The sequence below is a fragment of the Haemaphysalis longicornis genome, unplaced genomic scaffold (assembly GCF_048455015.1).
Source record: "Haemaphysalis longicornis isolate Haplotype H1 unplaced genomic scaffold, Haemaphysalis longicornis Haplotype H1 scaffold_2, whole genome shotgun sequence".
Classification (NCBI taxonomy): domain Eukaryota; kingdom Metazoa; phylum Arthropoda; class Arachnida; order Ixodida; family Ixodidae; genus Haemaphysalis; species Haemaphysalis longicornis.
The window spans coordinates 35306767-35325351 of record NW_027526295.1 but is presented as its reverse complement, the minus strand read 5'-3'; the positions used below and the strand labels follow the sequence as shown (position 1 = coordinate 35325351).

Below are 18585 nucleotides of genomic sequence, written 5' to 3'. Positions count from 1 at the left end.
CTATTCATGAGGTCTCCTTTGTAGACACATTCAAGTCATCTATCACCGATCTTGTAGCACCATGGCATCTTCGTCCTGTTGCATGTGACTTGTCTTTCTTAAAATACAATAAGAACAGGACACCAAAAAGTGGGATTTTGCAGCATTTCATGTATATACAGGATAAATACAAGGCTGCAGAGTTTTTCAGCGATGCATCTAAAACGTCCACTGCGGTGTCTTGTGCTGCGCATGGGCCCAATTTTGAAGCATGTAGAACAATGAATGTTAATACAAGTATTTTTACGGCAGAAGGATATGGCATATTTCCGGTTGTAAGTCACATAGTTGACCATCGTATTCCTACATCCGTCATTTATACAGATTCGTTGAGCGTCGTCCGTGCATTATCATCCGGAAAGTCATCAAAAAACCATATCATTAATCTTGTCTTCAAAACAATTATGGTAGCTTATTCCTCAAACCTTGGGGTGACTGTGTGTTGGGTGCCAGGCCATTCTGGCATTGGCGGTAATGAAGTGGCGGATGAAATGGCCGCCAATGCTGCACTCCGAAACACAGTAGACATGGCAACACTACCGTACACAGACCTCAAGCCACACATTAGACAACAACTCCGTAAAACTTGGCAAGCAGACTGGAGCGAACAGACAGACAACAAACTACACGTCATAAAACCACACTTGGGACAATACACAACTGACTCACACAACAGGCACATTGAAGTTACCTTAGCTAGATTACGGATAGGCCATACACATGTGACGCACTCGCACCTGCTCAAGGGATCTCCAAGACCCCTGTATAGCAGGTGTGGGGAGGGCCTATCCGTAGTCCACATACTCATACAATGCAAGGCACTTGACACAACACGACACAAACACTTCAGACAACTGTACAGACAACATATTCCCCTACACCCATCCCTGTTTCTAGGTGACGATGCCATGGTTTCTGTGAAACGCGTTTTTAAATATTTGTCAGACGTAAAGTTTTTAAACCTCATTTCCTATCACGCATCATGAAATCTGGCCCTATACACCAGGCATCACTATCATCTTTATTGATCTTACTATGTCCAGTTTACACGTTTTATACCTACCTTTTGTGGTAATCACTTCTTTTTATTGAATAACTTCTCTGGCGCTCTTTGCCCTCGTCGGCCTTGCGCCATTAAACAAAAAACCATCATCATCATCATCATCATTAACCACTTAAAAAACAACGCATTTACGAAGATGTATCGACTGACAAACTAGAGCGCTCTTGTGTGTCACTTATTTCTGAGCTGTTTTTGAAGTAGAAAAAGCATGTTGCATGATCTTCTTATGCTTGTAATTTTTGCTTTGTCTGCAAAAAAGAGAACATTGCAAATCATTCTTGGAATCTTTATCGTCCCAGGAGGGATTTTAGTAGTTGCGCCGCACTTCATTTTATCACATACATACTTCGCGATTCTTTCCACCCAGACTATGCGTAACCCAGGCAGCACGGAAAGTCCGTTTCTTGACCGGCCAACCTATGGCTGTTCTCCGGAATGCTCGGCAAGAGGCAACGAATTGGCTGCCTTTGATAATAAAATGTACGGTACGAATCCGGCTGCCGTCACCTCGGAAAGTTTTCGGCAGCCAATGCTCATATGTTGGTCGCCTTTCACTAGTTTGCCGTAACCACGGTTTCTCCCCGGCGCGGGTTGCTTATAAATTCTCTGGTAAGTCACCCGCCGCCGAGGAACGGCGCTTGCTCCCGCAACATTGATCAGAAGACGTGCGGCAAGCTTGCGGCTGCCGAGTACTCTTTTTTTCTTTGAAAGCCGGTCATCAAAAGATGAGCAGCAGGTACCCGTCTTCCGAGCGGCCAACCTCTTTTCGCCTGCCGGAGTATAAAAGATGAACGGCTATGATGCCGTAGCCGAGTACTCGTTTTTCCTATGGCAGTTAATGTTCAAAAGTCGACAAGAAAACGTCTGGCTCCCGATCGCATTGATCCATTCGGAACCAAATATTCACGCTCCTGCTCTTCGAAAGGTGAACGGCTGATGTCTGTCACAGGTCTAGCACCGCCGCTGCCCAATCACCGGAATTCCGAAGGTCATGCGTGGGCTAGCGCTTAGCCACCGAACACAGTGTGCTGTATATACATGTACACTCATGGACGAGTGAATGAAAACATGAAAATATTAAACGGAACGCTCTAGAGGAAAGAATATGGATAGTGAATGCAAAATAATGGCTCGCTAGTGGTATATTTGGAAAGACACATTTTCAATCTTTGTTACTGTTATATAGCGGCGCGATTATTTCATTTGCATGGAAAGAAATCGCGCTATTTGTGTGTTCCGGTTCATATTTTCGTGTTCGCGTTTCATTTGTCCATTATACGTTTTAGGCCATTCTTTAAACTTGAAACCAAAAATAAATGTCACTTTTTTGGACTAAAGAAGAAGTGCGCGTAAAACAACTCGTGCTTTGCGAGCCTGCATAGACACTGACCATATTGGTACAGACGCTGACCTCATTGGTATTGCAATTTTTGATACAAGTTAAAAACGTAAGCTTTGTGACGAATCGCGACGCCGAGGAGGTTAAGGATCAATGCTCCGGGAGCACAACGCATATTACCTAGAGTAAAAAAGACCGCCCTTTTGGCGGTCTCTTGGCATTCTTTTTTCCTTGGGACGTCAAAATCACTGTACGCAGAACGTTTGTCAGCAAGTTTCCTTGCTCGTACAAGCGACCTAATACTACTATGCGGAAATATGTATTCTATAGAATCTGTATTTTGGAGCATTCATCGCGATAGCAGTAATTACTGCAACTGGCCCATCTCGTGCCATCAAGCAACCCTTTTTATTCGCCGTCTGTGTTGATGGAAAGAAGCAAAAATCGTATGTGCTATTGAACGAGCTCCAGGCTTTAGCACCTAAGTAGCAGTCAAGAAATGCACTAACATGGGCCCGAACAGCGGCGAAAGCTCGTGGCTTCCTGGACTGAGAAAAGGCCAGCAGCTATATGCAAACAAATGTGCCGCTCGGCGGACGCTAAACATGACAGCAGATCTATGTACCGATAAGACCTCCCACTAAAAAAATTGCCGAAATTCAGGTTAGAGATAATATTTTTTTTTCACGCGTCAAGAAAACGAGGATTTCACCAGCCGAAGCCATGATAGCAGTCTAAATATGAAGGCAACGATTCATTAATTAGACCACGTGCACATCCGAAATTTTAGTTCCCTCATTGTTTCTGCGGAAGGCGAAGTGGTCCCAATCTTATCTTTACAACCCCTCAGACGTGACCAGAAAGAACGGTGCATAATTTGAGCGTATTTTGTTATAGCCCTGAAAAAAAAAACTGGTACGTAAATTTCTGTGATTGGTTGATTTATTATTATGTGGCTTAACGCGCTGACGCTATAGATACGCAAGCGACGAGGCGCGCTGTAGTGGAGGGCTCCGGATTAATTTCGGTCACCTGGGGATCTTCAACGTGCGCCGAAATCTCGAACACACGGGCGTTTTCGTTTTTGGCCTCCATCGGAAGTATAGTTGTATAACGGCGTCAGCAATGCAGTTTCAACGTTTCAGAAGAGCTAGCTCTTTATCTTTGATTTCTAATACTTTTGATTGACAGAATATAACTTCGTTTACACAAAACTATCTTTAACCAAAGGTAATTGTTTAGAGGAACTCGTTCGTTTGGTGGTCTATTACCTAATATACGCAATTACGGGGGGAGTAAGCTGTCACGCACACACAAAAAGCCACAACTAGCCGCCGCTGCAGCTACAACTGCCAACCGACCACTACAGAAATGACCCCGCCTCGGCTTCCCGAATGCTGCATGGACCAGTTCCAGTTACTTTAGCATGACCTACGGAAACGTGAGGAAGCCTCAACATCGCTTTCGCCAACGACTACGTGCATGCTTAAGACGAGACGAGTATCACCTCTCTGTCACTCTTGTAGTGTTCGTTAGGACATTGAACCTGCACTGTGTGCTGAAACTCAGCGTTAGCATAGGCTCAACAGCACTCAACTGCGTCTGCGACAAGGGCTGCGAAGGCCTTGCCTTTCTCCGTGACCGCGCTTTGAGAAAATTCTGTGAACGTTTGCACTGTGTGCGCGTTTGTGCGTCTTTCAGATTTGCGTTTCTAGAGTACTGATAGTGTATGTGTGCGTTTTTCTGTGCTGGTGTATTCATTCCTTGTCATTTTCATTCATCAAGCCATCTTGTTTCCAGGCTGACTTCTCCGTATCATGAAGGTATTCCTCCCTCCCAGTTTTCCTCGCAGAAGTTACAAAGAAAACACCCGACAAAAAAAGAAATGCTAGTGAATAGTCCTGTGCGAGTACAGTAAAGACTCACATAAACGCTGTACCTTTTACGAAAAGTTATAGATTTACCAACCAAGTGGTTGAAAAAGCGTAAGGCGAGCGACACCTGCGACAGAGATTTCCCTCGGTAATGATTACGCACCCTGAAGTCTCAGATCACACCTTCAAATGATTGATGCAACATCACGATCTGCAAACGCGCGAGGCGAATGATTCAGGACACCCGTGCAAGCCTGCGCCGAAGCAGGCCGAACGCCAAATTTTGTCCGAGCTGAAAAGCATTGTAAGGCACACGTGAATTTTTATTTGTCTGGTTATGACCGCGACAAGTCCACGAGACCGTGTACGGCGCAGGGAATCAGAGCCAGAGATAGCGGGAGCTAAGACAAGTCCGAGGTAAAATAAATAGCTAAGACAGGTGAAATGGAACATGCCGTCACCCCGATTCAAAGACTTTTACTCGCCATCATCATCCCCGTTCAAGGTTTTTTCAGGGCGCTGCCATGCGCCAAAAATACAGCCTGATTGGCTTAGATCTTCTGGCCAAAACTGGCAGCCAATCGGAAAAGACCGGGGGCCCTATTCTCGAAAGCACAAATTGCCGGCATTTCGCCCATGTTTTTTTGCGTAAGCACGACGTAAGCAATCAGTGACGTCCTGCACCTATAGCTATGACGACATGCAGTGTAATTTGACGAGTCACTCATAAAGATCGCTACCAAGGTATCAAATAGTGTGCAAGAAAGATATAAAAACACTTGCCATGTACTATAAAAATAAAGACGGTAGCTAAGGCTGACAAGAAAAACACAATTTTGGAGGTCAAATTTGGCGTTAACACCACAAGGCGATTGAGTAACGTTGATCCAAAAGCGAGCGAAAGGCGGATGTCGAGCTAAACAACATCACACAATTTTTTTACCGTATCTATTTATTTCTTTCAATCGCTTTTATTAACATAGCTGGGCTCTCTGCTTCAATGCAAGCTTTGTTGCGTTATCACCTTCTCTGCCGCCACCGCCGCCACGCCATCGTCTGCTGCTACGTTACAAGTTTATTGCGCGATCACAGAAAAAGACGGCCGCGACCATCGCTTCTATGACACATAAGAGCAGCGAAGCGTTTCGCCTGATAACCGCGGAGCGCACCGATGTCGCCGATTCACTCATTCGTCAAGCTCGACTGCAATCAGCGCTGTAATGAACTAAATAGTCACTTTTCATTGTTATTTTTCTCTTGAGTTCGATCATGTGACCCAACAGCTTACTAGGACAAGTATGGACAAATGCCATGCATTGGGTTCTCTTTGTCATGGAGAGGCTTGTACTGCCCTCTTATGTTGCGGTTACGCCAAACAAATAATTTTTATTTCATTGCCAAACATAAAAGCAAAATACTGCATGTTATTTGTATGTTCCATGATTGCAGACTTGGAAGCAGTTCAAACTATAATTTGTTTCGGTAGGAAACATGCTTTAAACAGCGCGCATGCGAAACTGCGCCTGCTGCAAATTGCCGCACATTTCGCGGCGCCGTGAGCCGGGGCAATATTGTGCCCTATTTTACTTGTATTTTGCGACAAAAACAGCCGCCATTTTCAAGCTGTTACGTAGAATTACGTCACTTTTACGCAGGCTGAAGTTGCCAACGCAAGACGTAATCGTTTCCGCCAACCGTTTAAATTACGTCACGCCTTCTAAGCCAATCACAGAGGGGGTGTGTATTACAAGCCGTATTGTTGTTGAATAGCAAAGACAGGCTTACGTTGTCATGTCCGCTGCATTTAGTCTGGTTTTTCATTGCCGGCCAAGAATTATGCGCCTTTAGTAACGAGAAATAAGGCAAACTTTAGAACTGGTGTCCGTAGACGACATGAAACGTCAAAATGACGACAGCACACACAACCGCTTTGTCAACCGGAAGCACGTGACCAAGATTGAAAGCCAATCAGAAAAGACTTCCGGAAAAGTGCCTGAATTGCCGGCAATTTGTGCAGTCGAGAATAGGGCCCCGGGAGCAAGAAGGCAGCGATCGGGAAAGTTGCAATCAGGAGCCTATTAAAACTGAAATACTTGTGAACACAGAAAGCAATAATAATTTTGAATGAATGATTCCTTAAAGATTGAGAAATTTCGCAATGTTGTGTGATCACTTTGCATGAAAATACAAAGAGGGAACTCTGCTCTTGTGTTCGGCGCTGCAGTCGCTTCCGATCAGGATTCTATTTAAACTGAAATACTTGTGAACACCAAAAGCAATGACAATTTTGAATAAATGATTCTTTGAAGACTGAAAAATTTGGCAACGTTGTATGATCACTTTGAATTAAAATATAAAGTCGTAACTCTGCTCATGTATTTGGCCGTTTCGGCAGGTTTCGGCGCTGCGGTCGTTTCTGATGTAATTTTTTCCATCAACAAGTGCTGGCGGCAAGGTCGACTGTGGTTGCGCGTTGTCCGTGTTGTTATTCATGGTTTTTGTGCGATATACCGTCGTAAAATGTGTTCGCCCTTTGTGGATAAAGCCTGCTTGCCACATTGGAAACACGTGCGGTTAAGGATAAGCTGAAATACAGCGGCAAACGATCGAAGAACGGCGGCGTTTTCCTGTGCCCGGACAAAGAAGTTCGGTAAGTTCTTTTCTGCTGGACCTTTTCTAGCGCGACTAAGGTTCGGTGCCAGAAACGTGTTATTGGCTTGATTTCTCGTTTCCGCGTCAGTCTCACGCTGTGGTTCGTGCAAGCTAAATGCAATTTGCTGGCGCTGCTCGATATGTCTAGCGTTGCTGACGGACAGGTGGTGGGCGCAGCGGAGGGCCTTAGGAAGCTTGAAATCTTGATAACATCGTGAGGAATCGATTTGTTTTGTTTCGTATACGGTTTGAATCGCATTAGGTCTATTTCTGTATGCGGCCGTGCGGTTTCACCGCGCTTTTGTTTTATTTCGACAGCTGTGCCACTTTGAACAAAGCAAAATACAATGTGCGACTGCTTAACTTATCGGACGTAAAACTTCCCATGAGAAAAATGAAAACCGGAAATAGTTTGAAAATCTTAACTTGGCAATAAAAGTGTTTTGATATTTTTTTATCGTCTTGTTACTGGCTGAAAACCTTTCCTGACCCTTTTTCGCGTTCTCTTTCTTTGGAAACTATTTGTTTCTTCAAACAGTTTGTAGTTCAGGAGCACCTAGGCGGAGTATATTTCACATTGCTGTAAACGCTATCTACGCTTACATAGCATTGGTTTTAAGCACCTTTCATCAATTCTGTGGTTAGGTCTTTTGACATAACTGTCTTGATAATAAAACAATCATTGAGTGAGTGTTCTTACTTCTCGGAATGTGTAGCGTACTGTGAGCTTTTAACTTTGGCAGGTAACGACGTTTGTGCTTATGTAACTTTTCTTTGCAACCTTTTCATTTAAAAGTGGCTGGAGCTTCAGGACGGGGGCTGTCTGGCAAGATGAAAAGCAATAGCAGGTACGTACTGCATTTATGTGACCGATATAGGAACCCAGAAATAGAAACTGGATCTATAAGTATGCGTTTGAGTGATGTGGGGCCTTTACAGCAGGAATTATGCCCACCTAACGTGTGGGAGTTGTTTATTCTTGCATTACCACAGGAATAATAGTAGTAGGTAGCCCTTTCAGCGGTAGGATTCTCTGCATGTTTAGGACAGTTGAATTATGTTGAATGTAGCTTTTTATACGTGCAGAAAGTGAATTCCTGTTTTATATTTCTTTTGCACACAATTTAGTGCCTGTGCAAACCAGGTTTTCTGGGTGAAGAGTCCTTCAACATCTGCTTGAGGCTGGGCAGCTGTTATGTCATAATGCTAGTAATGTGAGTAAGCACAAGGTCTTGCAGGTGCAGTCCCATTGCCGCAAGAAGTAATTGGAATGCTGGAGCTGGGGCCAAACTCGGGTCTGTGTAGCTGCACCAGCGATAACTGACAGCAGCATATCATATTATACGCATGCATATCGGCCACAATATCCCCTCTATACCTATGGACTCTTCTGTATTACCGTGTCACTGAGCATTATGCATTGGATGTTAAATGCCGCGCCAGTGGAGTGATGGTGCTGTCAGCAGACACTTCTGGCAGCATAGCCAGCATGCTTCCAGTGACTGTGAGCTAGTCAAGCTGAATCTCTTGCAGATACAGGAAGGCAATGTTCTTTTCCGTGAATACAGACTCCTGACATCATTGGCGCTATCTATGCACTGAATTTACATGGCTTCCTTGTCAGTGGTCAGTTAATCAGCCGGCTGTTTTGCGATGGGTTAAGCAAAATAAAAAAAAACAGTGGGGAGGTTATGCTGGGTGTGCGTGCAAGGTCCCGAAGTTATTTGTGAACTTGAGTTGTAAGTTGATCTGTCAATTGAATTTCTTTCCCTTTCGCATTCAAGCTCACCCACCCCCTTCTCTGAAATAAGATCATGTCTATGCTACTGAGCTGCACTGTTGGTGGCACCTGGAGTGAGGCATCTTTATGCTTCATTTCTTTATGTCGACTGCATACTGTGACTGCTCAAAATGCTGTAAGCACAGTGCTTACATTATGCGCACAGGCTCAGTTTTTGTGTGAGTTCAAATTCATTTCAACCAAATAACCTTCCGCGGTGGCTCAGTGGCAAGGCGTTGCGCTGCTGCGCACGAGGTCGCGGGTTCGATTCCCGGCCGCGGCGGCCGCTTTTCTGATGGAGGCGAAAAGCAAAAATGCCCGTGTGTATGAGATTTCAGCGCACGTTAAGATCCTGAGGTGGTCAAAATAATCCGGAGCCTTCCACTACGGTGCGCCTCATTGCCTGCGTTGTGTTGGCGCGTTAAACCCTACAATCAATCAATCATTTCAACCAAATAGATTTTTGTCGAAGCAAAACGAACCGTTGGGCTTTCTTTGCCATATTTTATTTATTCTTGCTCATTAATTAAAAATATATATATTTTTTCATATATAAAAAAGGCTTTAGTGCCTCTAAATGTGTGCAGACAAAAGTTTACATGCTGGGTTCTGTTTTTAAATGAGGCATAGCCACATGCTACTCAAGATCATGATTCGCTTTCTCGAATCATAAGACAATTTAGATTCTTTCGGGCCAGTAAAGTGACCGCACATGTTGATGGGGTGGTAATTCTGGCAAGGCATCAACCGCCTGGTCATCATATTGAACATATATTTGGCTAGATAGTGTGCGAAGGATGTGAAAAAAAGAAATTGTACAAAAACAATGTAAATTAAGTGCAGTCAAAAGTTTGGTTCTTTGCGCTATAGGGTAATGTTAGTACCTAAGCAGCATTTACTGTATTCGCAAGCTTGAGACACTGACAGCATAATGCACCCGCAGCTAGGCTCAGTGGCTAAGGTGTGGTGTTGAGCCCATATATGCAGGTTTGATCTTGGCCGCGGTGGCTGCTTTTCTGATGGAGGCGAAAAGCGAAAACACCCTTGTCTCGAGATTCAGCATAAGTTAGTTTCCCAGGTGCTCAAAATTAATGTTGAGCCCTCCACTACTGCACGCCTCATAGCCCGTGTGCAGCTTCAGCCCTGCAATCAGTCAATCCAACGGCGTAACGTAATCGCGTGATTTTTATCAGAGCCTTTTGGTGGGATGAGGGGGCAATTGTTGATAGCCCTGGCAAATAAAATGCATCAATGGTACGGATGGGTAGATGATGATGATGATTGATTGGTTGTGTGGTTTAACGGCGTCGACGCAACGCCGGCGATAAGGCGCGCCGTAGTGGAGGGCTCCGGATTAATTTTGGCCAGCTGGGTATCTTTAACGTGTGCCGAAATCTCGTACACGCGCGCGTTTTTGCTTTTCACCTCCATCAGAAAAGCGGCCGCAGCAGCCGGGAATCGAACCCGCAACCTCGTTCGTGCTCAGCAGCGCAATGCCTTAGCCACTTAGCCACTGCGGCAGGTACGGATGGTTAGGTTTACCTAAAGTAGCCCATGCTGGCTTGTGCTCCTGCATGTTCTACTATAGGTAGATATTGGGGCAGCAAGGCAGTGCTCCCTAATGATTTGGCCGCAACCCCCCTGTGTACCAAGCAGGGGTACCTGAAACAGTCCTTCATCATTTTTTAATACCTCAAAAGCTTCTCTCATTGATGATCGGGCACAAATAAGATTTCATTTCGTTGTTGCTTATAGTCTTGCTCTTCTGATCAAGATCGGTCTAAAAAAAGCAGAGAACACAGCGTATGCTAATTTTGAATTTTGCCCTTCCAATAATAATGCCAAAGGCAACCCCATACCGTGTTTACTGAATTGTAATGTGACCATGATTGTAGCGTGAGGGGTGACTTCATCGCATCCAGAAAGAAAAATTAAAACCTTTAAAGTAACTCAAGGGGTAACTTTCTGTCGTGCCAAAAAAACAAAAGAAGAGCCACCAAAGTACTCACGTGAGGCCAGTGGAATTATGGAAAAGCACATTTATTTTTCAAACACTTTGGCTAGGCGCCCACCTTTGACACTTATAACTTCGCAGGAAGCCAATCTGTCGAGCGATATCACTTGTTTTCAGCTGTATCAGCTCAACACTGACCGCCAAAAGGCGGTTACACTGTTTGGTGACGAAATCAGCAACACCCTTTTGTAATTTGACGTGGCAGCTGTAGCAAGGCCCTCGGAAACTTTTTGGGCAGGGTTCGCATGTAAAAAGGCGCTCCCGCAGTAACACTCTTTGGGGAGCTGCTGAATTCTCGATTTCTTGAGCCATTAAAATAGCATGGGTAATACTGAGTGCAACACGTTGCCGTAACAAGGGGAGCTGAAGCGGTGTTGAAACACGAGGGCAATGAAAGTTACCTATGCCTCAATACGAAAGTACGGCGCGAAAACAAAGGAAGAAAGCTGCACACACTGTCAACCACCACAGAAAAAAAGCAAGGAAACGGAAAAAGTCGATCTGAGCTTGTAGTGGACCCGAACAACTCTGACACATCTTGCTGACATAGATTGCGAAATGGTCAAAACTAGCCATTGATGACAATTGGGTGCATCATTGCAATTTTAGGCAACTTCAGTTGCAGTATTAGATTGTAACGCGAGGGTTGACTTCAGGTTGCAAAAAGAAAACGTGTTATAATCGACTAAATACAGTAACATTCGTATTTGTATTTAACTATTTAAATTCAATTTAAGAAATGTATGATATTTGTTCACCTCCTCTATTGTTTTGATTGTTCAGCATACTTGATCATGACAGCATCATGTGACTTTTTCAGACTGCCTAGAGATGAATGAACTCATGTTGCTCATGGCAATTTGCTGAAGCACTGATTGAAATTTTGAAAAACTAGGGAAATTTTGACGCATCAGTTTGGTAGGCGCCCTGACTATAGACCACAATTTTCCAATCTTCTCAGGGTGGCGCCATTTGCCCGGGATTGGTGTGGAGCTGTGCAGGCATTTCCCGGGGGACAGCGGGAGCAGCCATGGCCACAGCCACATGCCACCAGCCGCATTGGACTGCGTATCGTGTGGCTGATTCGGACACCTAATCTGATTTGAAAATTGGTAAGTTCATATTCAACAGTTTGCAACCCACAGTTTACAGTGCAGTAGAAAGTGGGTTAAAGGCGAGTGAAAGCTAGTTGCATGCGAGGATTGCGTATGCTGTACACAGGCTGTAAATGGACCATGCTGTGCGTGGTTCTCACCGAAATCGCGGTTTGTGGAGCTATATTTCTCTGTGCCACACTTTTTCCAGTCAATTGCTGCACCCGACTCCTATACCCTACGAATTAGCTGTGCGTCTCACCGTCCCCGCAGAGCTTATCTGTAGCACTAGAAAAGGGTTGATTTTTGTTTGTTTCTCGTCTATAAAATGAACACTGCTAACCTGTAGGGAACAAAAATTAGCGATAGATAATGGGATTGGAATCAATAAGTGGGCTCTAAAAACAGTGTACGACAGCACGTATTGTTGCAAAGGTGCTTCATTCAAATATGTTCAATTGGGCGTGATAATCTATTTGCGGAAGCACTCGGGGACCCCCAAAATCTTAGTTATAGTTTTTAATGCATAACGATCTTGTGTTTGTTATTTTTTTATGTACTCAACAACTGTGCAGTAACGCTCAAACAAGCAGCCTTTGCACATTTTCACCCAAGGCATGCCGACCTGCATGCTGGAGAAAAAAAAAAGTCTGAAAAATGTGGGTACAGCTGTTATATTCAAGAGGACTGCCATGACATAATATACCACTCAGAGGCCATGAATCTGATAAGACAACATGCGACACGGTGCATTTGCAGCCTGTGCACAGCATGGGCAAACCCGCCGTGCAGTTAGTTCTCGCTCACCATGAGTGCGCTCTCTAGTGCACTGTTAAACTGTAGGGTGCTGACTCGTTGAATAAAATTGTACTTGCCAAAACCTTGGTGCTGACACAAATCGTCTGGAATGCAATTGAGTAAGCACTGTTTGATGGTAATGGCACTATCTAACCTCATCGGTGCTTTATTTTTAGAAAGTTCATAGCATTATTGAAAACCGTGAAAGATGCAGCTTCTCGCACAAGTTCGCGATGTGTGCTCTGAAATCGAGTCTGCGCTTAAAAACTTCCTTACTTGGAGGCAGCTGGATGAAACATAAATTATAATCATAACAAAGAACTAAATATTGCCAATGTAAATTCAACAGAAATTCGTCTTTATTGTCTTTTAAGCAGCATTTATTTATGCTTCCTCAGAAACTTCACTGCAACAACCAAGCACAAGTTCAGAAGTTCTCGTACTGTATAGACAAGGCTTGCTCAGTTTTTTTAGTATCCTGTGCAAGTTTCTAACCTCTGTTGTTGGCTAGAAGCTTACTGTGTTAATAACCGTGGAAAAGAACAAGCTGACAATGTTCCTGTCAGTGCTGCGGCACTAGCTCAAGAGGCAGCGGCTTTTTTGCCATTCACTATGCTGATGTGGAAAAAGCCATGTGTGCATTTCTCCTGGCAGGTCCCTGGAGACAGGGGTGCCTGAAGTAATGAATCAGTGCTGAGGTAGATAACGTTAAGCAATTATCACAATACAGACCTCAATCAAGAGCTTCTAAGATGTCGAGGTAGGTATCGGTTTGTAAAGGTCCAGTTAAGATAGTAGGAAATTGTAGTGCATTTTCTTGCACGAAAGGAAAAAAGTATTTTTAGATGTGATGACATTTCTCAGAAGATTTTGCTCTAGGAGCTTGTAGCCATTTTGCTTGCACACGGTGGTGCGTGCATGCTTCCCAGCTTTGGACTTGTGCATGGGCCGCCGCTATCCTGTAGGCACCGCAGCAAAGACGTGAATATTGCCGACTTTTTTTACCCCATTGCGAACACAGTACACTGCTAACCTTTAAATGGAGGTTGCAAACCTTCCTTACAAAGCTAATATAAAAAAAGAAACATTCGAGGAAGCCGTTTCTGCAGTACAAATAAACCGCTGTTTTGAAAGCAGTAAAGATGATGCTGAGTGAAACACTGCGGCAAATAGTTTGTTCTTCGCAAAACAGTATTTCTGGTAGAGAAGTTCAGAATGCAGCCTGGCTGTAATTTTAGAGCAGTCTTAGTTATTAAGAAAGAAGCCGTGGCTTTGTACAGTGCTGTGAACCTCTTATAAATAAGTCGTCAGTGAGCTTGGAAAGTGCTGTACGGCTAAACAGTGAGTATATAAATGCATTCACGCATTTTTTTTTGGCAGAAAATAGTTTTTCTATCTTTAGTTGTAAGACAACTGCTGGTGGCTTTAGTGAGCCACCAGCCCTCCTCCTTTACCCATCCTCCCCCCCCCCCCTGCACACACATACGCACCTTTTTTGGCATCTTTCTTTGTCAGCTGCGACTGCACGCTGCAATTTCTGTGGCTGCAAAGCTTGTGCGAGCGTACTGAGTTTGTCCCCTGCCATTTCCGTGGCCTCAACAATATTAGGGCAGCAGAGTTTTACAATCTAGGCAACTGACCATTCATAGCCGTAGTGCAAAATAATTGGGCCTGTTTGTTTCTTATTGCGTGTGCTTTTTTTTTTTTAGGTTTAACACTGCGAGGACACCTATGCGCAGAATTTGCGACGTGTGCTTGCAATATCCTCGCTTTATTACACAAGACTAAAGGGGAAATACGGTACTATGCCGTAATTGAGACAACTGAAATAAAGCCAACGGTATGTAGGCTGTAAAAAGTGCAATAATATAAGTACGAGGTCCAGGTTTTGTATTTTGATGATTGAAGCATTCCTTTCCCGTCATTCGCACAAACATTTTTACTCAGTGGCTGCTATGAGGCTTTTGATCTTAGTGATCATTCGAATAAATGCTAATGTACTGCAGCACGGCTGAGATGCACTGCTTTAATTTGATAAAGTTGCAGGTGGGGAAATGTAGTATGATGCTTAATAATGACAGAACTGTATCAATAAGTGTTCTCAAAATACCCATTTCATGGGCTTTGTTTTTCCAAATGAGAGATTGAAATGGCCTATTTTAACACACACTTCAGTTGGTTATGTAATGAGTAAAACTCGCCTGCTAGTTTCCCAGAGTGGACTGGGACACTTATGCCCTAGTTACACTGGCACAGTTACCCCGCTAACCATGGTTAACGCAAACTGAGCTTGGCCACCTCAGTTCGGTTACGCTAACCGCAGTTGCCGCTGCCGCAGTGTTCAAAAATCGCACAAGTCAGTTTGCACACAAGTGGCGGCGCATCAGCTTAGGCGAAAAAAATCACCTGGCGTTCGCAGAAGACGAAGGCCTCAAATAGTGGGAGCCCCCGAAGCTGCCCCCAAGAGGAGCTTGTGCTCTTTGCGTCGCTCTCGCAGTCAGCATGACCGCGCGTGAACAGCAGCTCGTTTCCCGGTCCACCCGATCAACTATGAGAAAAGCCTAAATTTGTAAATTCCACTGATCGTTTTCCAAAAAAAATAGACAAAGCAGGCAATCATGAAGCGCTTTCAGCACTCAGAAACGATCCGTGCGCACGTCGGCCGTTCCTGCAAACATGCCAGTGCGTCTGTCTGCATGGCACTGAAAGCGGCTCGAACCAGCCCAGACCACGGCAGCAACAGCTTGTCGCCCCTCTTCGAAATCAATCTGATCGCGGAAAAGAAGTTCCACATGCGACAAAGTGGATATTATAAAGGTTAAAAATTGGGCTATGTATTGTAATTCGCAGTTGTAGAGATAGCGCCGGTCAAATATCGACCGCGATCCTAAGTTCCCAACACCAAACCGACCCGAGAACAAGCCGGTCGCGAGCTGCTGGGGAAGCCCCTTTTTCGGCGTGCGCGAGTGCGTCGCGTTTGGGTCTGAAGCAACTGTTTAACGATATTTTTTGTCTACACTGCTTCGCCTTAGGTTTTTATCGTGAGGTTAAAAGTTTGTTACTTTATTTTTGTTACGCTCACAACCAAGTGACTGCTGTCGACACACTTGGAATTTCGCATGTAACAGCCAAAACCGCAGTTTGCGATAACCGCAGTTCAAATTTAGTAACCACCGTTAAACGTAACTACAGTTACTTCCGCCATGTAACTAGGGTATTAATCTCAATTAAGGTATGGTGTGGGGACAACCAAAATATTTGAATATTAAAACAGTTGTGTTGACTTTTTGCCAGAACTTCTAGGGCTCCATGTCAAAATTAACAATATTTTCTAATGATAACATGAAGGACAAACAGCTGCAATGCAGTTACATAAGGAGAGCAGCATAAAATGAAAGAAAGCTGTTTTGCAAATGGTAGGATGTTGCACCATTCTTTTGATGGCTCTTGCATGGCAGCTTTTAAAGTTGAAAGAATTTTCAGCAAATCATGTAAATCATGCCTGGCATTCCCTTGGAACTCCCTGAGGGTTCAGGTGAGCTTCGGTTGTCTGCTTCTACTCAGAGTCAGCACCTAAAGCAAGAACGAACACCATGGCTATATCATTAGGACTTAAAACACTGATAAGCTCCGCAAGGTTGTTTGATCAGCGATTCCAAAGATTTGGTTTCATCACAATGGTGTGGAATCTAGTTTGCTGACTGCCCATTTTTTTGCTGCTGCCTTCCAGTGTGTCACAGGGCCCTTGCCACATTATAGTGTGAGGAATAGTGAAAACTTCAATCTGCCCCTTAAAGGAGTACTGGCACAAAATTTCAAACCACAGGTGACTACATAAAAAGCTTTCTTTTTAAATAGAGATACCCCTCAGTAAGGTTTACCTTTAAGTGTTCGGAAGAACATATTTTAAGTCAATTTTAATATGTGCATGCTCGAAAAAGTTAAGGATGGATTTCTTTTCGACACCGACATCAGTGTGATGCCATGTGTGCCTCTCCCCAAACTGCCTATGTCAGGGCTCCCATGACGTATCCAAGGTGGCCTACTCTGCCTGATCCTTCTGAGAAAACGCGTATCCTTCAGTGATGGCGCCAGTGTTTTCTATTGAACACAATTGTCGAGAGACATGAGCTACAGCCCAGTCTTTAAAAAAATGTCTGCTGTCGTCTTGGGTGAAAAGGAAGGAAATGCCGAAAACAGGCAACACAAAAGACAAAGAAATAAGTAGAAACAACAGCACTTGTGTTTTTCCTCATTTCTTTGTCTGATGTATCTCGCCCATTTTGCGGTCTCGTCTTTTTCAACTTAGAATCAACTTGGCCTAGCCTCAACCCTAGCAAGTCTTCATGGGCCCTTCATTGAAATTACGAAGGGTTTAATGGGTTTGTATGCTTGCGTGATGCATACAAAGGAGAGATCTTACTTATTTTCATTCACTTCGAATTGAACAAGCAGTGACAGGTTAAAAATTTGCAACTTTTGCTGAATAGCAGGGGTCAGCAAGCTTTTCAGGCAGAGAGCCGGGTTTAATGCAATGGACACGGAGGGGGCCGGAGGGCACATTGGTTGGGAGGGGAGGGGTGCTTTGCAAGCAAATAAATTTTGGGGAGGAAATTGAAAGCAGTGTACAAAACTAGAATAGCTATCCTTATCATGTTTATTTCCAGCACGAATGTCACGAGCTTTCATGCCAGTTGAGGTCAAAACTGCCATGTCGGCCTTCAGGTAGAAAGTGACAGAGAAGGGGTCTACCATTGTGCCGGGGGCCACATAATACTGCCCCATGGGCTGCGGGTTGCCAACCCCTGATTTATAGCATTTTTGTATATCGTCTGAACATGAAGCACTGGACAACCTAAGGTTGTCAGTTCTAGATGCCTTCATTTGTGACAGGGATGGGTGGCATCTATGGAAACTTTCTGAGTGTTGTAAACAACTCAAGGCAGGTTTTCGTGGGAAGATTGACAAGCATGCTCTCATTGCGTTGCAACACTTGTGAGAGGGAACCCCTGTGTCAGAGGACCTGTTCACAGTCAGTTTCCTGGTGCTAACAAATTCCAAAATTTTTATGGCTGCTGCAAAGATCTTAAGAAAGAATTGTTTTTACAATTTAGTAACAGTTTGTGACCCCGCTCAAGCATTCAAAATGCTTGCCCGGTTTTCTATTCGTTTTGGTTGCTTGTCCATTTTTCATTTTCAAAGTACCGTATATTATGTGTGGTCTTGTTTTTTTTGCAGTGCCTGGCATGAGCTCCTTGCTACTGATCCTGCCACAAACGCTGTGGATTAGAGTGGGTGAAATCTGTGCGTCACTGCTGCTAATCTCACCAGGTTTGTGGGATTTCTGCATCTTGAAAACGAGGAAATTGACATGCAGTTTATTAGGCTTTAGACAATACCTGCTGTTAATAGTTACTGGTGGGTTCTTTAGCATAGCCATGAAGCACAGTGTGATTGGTTTGTGTTTTAGGTTATTTCATCCCTTCTTTCAAGCTTAGAAAGATGTGTTTGGCGAGTTGGTGCATCTTAACGATACTTGAACTTGGCGCAAAATATTGACAATCACAGAAAGTAGCTAGTGAAAACAGGCAATGACTAGCAACTAACTTTTAGGCAGCGTAAGAACACATAATTGCAGGCCAAAGTTACGTGGCTCCACTTGCATGCAAAAAAAAATTGTGATAAGGAAAGTTCACAGCCTAATAAATAAACTCTTTCATATGAAGACCCGTTGAAATGTCACTGACACAATCGCATCTGTTCTTTCCTATGTGGTAAGCTTCCTGTATCTCCCTTCCTCATGTATCACTGCACCTGGACAATTTTCACTTGCTTTTTAAGAGCGTCATGCATGCGCTTGCAGAGCTAAGGATGGGGTTATGCCCACTTGTGCAGTTCTCAACTGAGAGGTTATGTTCATGTTCACGCAATC

General features: G+C 44.1%; 1 long non-coding RNA gene across 1 annotated transcript; it reads left to right on the top strand.

Annotated features, from left to right (window-relative positions):
* Positions 1–6776: 6776 nt before the first annotated feature.
* Positions 6777–17939, top strand: LOC144167058 (uncharacterized). Its single transcript, XR_013321834.1, has 4 exons — positions 6777–6965; positions 7764–7815; positions 11723–11873; positions 17892–17939. It is a non-coding gene; the product is annotated as an uncharacterized LOC144167058 (long non-coding RNA).
* The last annotated feature ends 646 nt before the right edge of the window (positions 17940–18585 follow it).